At 50.2% G+C, this 3,461-nt stretch overlaps 1 long non-coding RNA gene across 1 annotated transcript; it reads right to left on the bottom strand.

Annotated features, from left to right (window-relative positions):
* Nucleotides 1-588: 588 nt before the first annotated feature.
* Nucleotides 589-2,030, bottom strand: LOC144791257 (uncharacterized). Its single transcript, XR_013602340.1, has 2 exons — nucleotides 1,650-2,030; nucleotides 589-997 (listed from the first exon to the last, which is right to left on the bottom strand). It is a non-coding gene; the product is annotated as an uncharacterized LOC144791257 (long non-coding RNA).
* Between the last annotated feature and the right edge of the window lie 1,431 nt (nucleotides 2,031-3,461).

Below are 3,461 nucleotides of genomic sequence, written 5' to 3'. Positions count from 1 at the left end.
GCTCAAGTTTTCAGAGCCTGAACTAGAGACCCTAATCACTGAAATGGTGCAACACCATGACTCATTATTTGGGGCCACTTCCCACAAGGTGCCAGAAGCCAGCAAGAGAAGGATTTGGGAGGGCATCCAAGCCAAAGTGAATGCCCTAGGAGTCACCCACAGGACAGTTGATGTGCTGCGCAAGCGCTGGTACGACCTGCGCCAGCGCTCCAAGGAGAGGTTGGCTGCCAGGCTGGAGCAGTCCCAGCTCACCGGTGGGGGAACCTCCAACGTCCAAGACTCTACACCACTGGAGGAGCTGGTAGAGGGCACACTGCCTCATCAGAGTGTTGCGGGCGTGTCCGTGCTCGACAGCTCAGCACAACCATCAGCAAGACCAGGTAAGAAGCATGCCTCCCCACCCTAAACCACCCCCAGAACCCCCTGAGGCGACCTAGGGATTAGGGCAACCACATGTCAGGCTAGACCAAGTACACAGCAATGCATTATGGGAGATGTAGTCACAACAGTCAGCAATGTAGAAAGTAGCATGAGATTGCCAAATTGTACACATGTGCAGGTCAGGAGAGGTGAATGACACAAGTAAAGTCAGGGAACACTGTGAAAATTTATTAGTACATCACCTGTGATGATCAAATAAGTAATGTGTGCTGTTCTATCCACAGCACCTGCAAGTGGGAAAGCTACAGCCAGTGCAACAGAGACAGGAGCCAGAGGCTCAGGAGAAGGCAGGCATGGCCATGATCCAGATGGGGAGGACAGTCCTATTATCCAAACACAGGGACACAGTAGGAGGAACGTGAGGCCATTCAGAATAATGGATGATGAGGAAGAGGAAAATGACAATGTCCAGTCTGAAGCACCAGTACCCCAGCAGCAGGAGTCCAGAACAGAGTCCAGAGGCAGGCGTAGACCCCGCACGGCCATCAGCACCAATGTGCAAGAAGAAGAATCAGTGTTCGCCGGTCTTGAAATGCACATGCTCCAGGTTCACCGCCTGCAAGCGAAACACATGAAGGCCATTCAGAGAGAGATCAGGGCAGGGAACAGAGGACTACGCGAGGAAATCAGGGGGGCTGTGCAGGAGCTGACTGCAGAGATGAGAGCTGAACGCGCAGCCAGGCGCAAAGAAATTGCCCGCATGGACCACTACACGCGTGCTGTTAATCGCCTCGCCTCCTCAAACAATATGCTGGCAAGGCGTGCCATAGAGACCCAGCGAGAGTTCTCGCATGGTATCCAGGACATAGCCACTGTGGTAGTGCAGTCAACTGCCACCCTGGATGAGCTGCGTGCGCTGCGTACTGCTGGACCCGGGGTGCTCACCCCCAGTGAGGAGGACTCACAGTCGGTGCGGAGCACTAATACACCACCACCCACTGTTGAGAGGCGCCGTAGTGGCCGGAGCAGCAGGCCTGCCCCACAACAATAGGGACTGCATCAAAATGACTACTCCGCACAGGGGGTATATGGGGCCAGCAACTGGGTAGCACTTGCTATACCAATGACTGTTTAGTTGCACTGTGATTTGAACATGTGCTTTTGTTAAGGAGAGTTCATCCTGCATTTTTTTGGAAGTCACATTGTTGGTTTTGGAAATTAAACACGTTTGCAGAGCAATAAGTTGTCATTGTATCATTTTTACTCACCTAGAAGTAGTTCCGCATGATCTCATCACGCCTCTGGCGCCCAGCTGCAGCAGCAGCTACGCCAGCTTCCATGTGTATGGGTCCGGGTCCCTCCACGTCCGAGGTATCTGAGTCACTCGACTCCATAGGTGTCCCTTTCCTGGTCGCAATGTTGTGGAGCATGGCACAAGCTACAACAATTTTGCAGCATGTCTCAGGGCTGTATTGAAGGGCACCTCCACTTTTGTGGATGCATCTGAATCTGCTCTTCAGAATCCCGAAAGTTCGCTCGATGGTGTTTCTTGTGGTAATGTGTGCCCGGTTGTAGCGGTGCTCCCCAGCAGTGGCAGGATTCAAGTAGGGTGTCAGGATGAAGTCCCTGACTGCATAGGCACTGTCCCCTGTGGGTGGAAGAGTTGAAAGGTCAGTCAATGTGATGCACATGCAGGTCATGAGTAATATGGGCTGACAATGTGTGCTGTTACCTAGTAGGTATCCCTCTCCAAATTCCCCTCTTGAGAGTCTACGGTATAGGCCACAGTGACGGAATATAAATGCATCATGTGTGCTACCAGGGTACTTTGCCACTATATCGGTGATAATGTTTTTGGCATCACACACCATCTGTATGTTCAGGGAATGGTAGCATTTCCTGTTCCGGAATACATACTCTATGTTTGTGGGGGGTGAAATGGCAATATGTGTTCCGTCTATACATCCTATGACGTGGGGGAAATGGGCTATATTATAAAAATCCTGCTTAGTCTGTGCTAGTTCCTGTGGGGTGCTGGGGAAGTGGATGTGATGTTGCATCCTATGTGTCATGGCGTCGAGGAATGCATGGAAAAAGCGCGACAGGGCACTTTGAGACACCCCTCCTGCAGTGGCTATGACCCCCTGGAAACTACCTGAGGACAGCAGGTGTAGTGAACACAGGACCTGGATGTGTGTGGGTATGGCTTGGGTCCTGCGGGTGGGGTGTTCTAGGTAGGGCCTGAGTTCATCAATCAATTCAATTATGCTCTCTTCCTCCAGTCTGTAATGGGTGTGGATATCCTCATCAGTGCGTTGGAAGATGGTAATGCGCAACCGGAATATCCTCTCCTGCCGTCTCCTCCTCTGCGCCAGAGCTCTCACTCTTCGCCTCCTCACTATCATGTACAACCCGGACATTGTGGTAGGGAGTGTGTTGCATTCTGGGTTTCAATTTATAGTTTGCACCTGGTTACCACCTGCTCCCACTTGATGGTAATTGCGAGGCGCTATTTAGCGATTTTGCTTGATTCGCTAATGCAAATTGGTTGATACATTCCATAGCGATTTCAGAATTGCGATTTCCGCTTTAGCGAATCTCGCTAACGGATTTCTACGCTAAATAAGGATTCGCTTTTGTATTCGCTATGTTGCACTTTCGCAACGTTTGGAAATCGTTATTTACCGAATCCTTATTTCGCAAGCGTATTTTGCTTCATACATAGCGAATAGCGAATTTTTAGTCGCTAACGCTATTTATTGCGAATCGCAGCGTTTGCGATCGATTTTTGGCTTCATACATATAGCGGTTAGAGAGCAGTTGCGGTATAAGACAGGCAAAGGCCTCGTTACACATTACACGCCGCTCTATCGAAAACAGGCAAAGGCCTCATTACCCATCACACGCATTTCTGTATTGTCGGAGCAGGAAATGGCGCGCTGCATTGCACCTGTGGCTGTATTGTGTGCTGGCACCCAAAACCGCTAACTGGTCTAAGATTGTCAGTTTCCAAGGTGATTTTTCAGTATTTGGAACGCTTCTGCTTAAATTTACTTAAATGAGTAGTATCTTTCTTTTAA

This window comes from Lissotriton helveticus, chromosome 11 (assembly GCF_964261635.1).
Source record: "Lissotriton helveticus chromosome 11, aLisHel1.1, whole genome shotgun sequence".
In the NCBI taxonomy this organism is placed as follows: domain Eukaryota; kingdom Metazoa; phylum Chordata; class Amphibia; order Caudata; family Salamandridae; genus Lissotriton; species Lissotriton helveticus.
The sequence above is the reverse complement of the archived record's forward strand: the minus strand, read 5'-3'. Positions and strand labels throughout refer to the sequence as shown.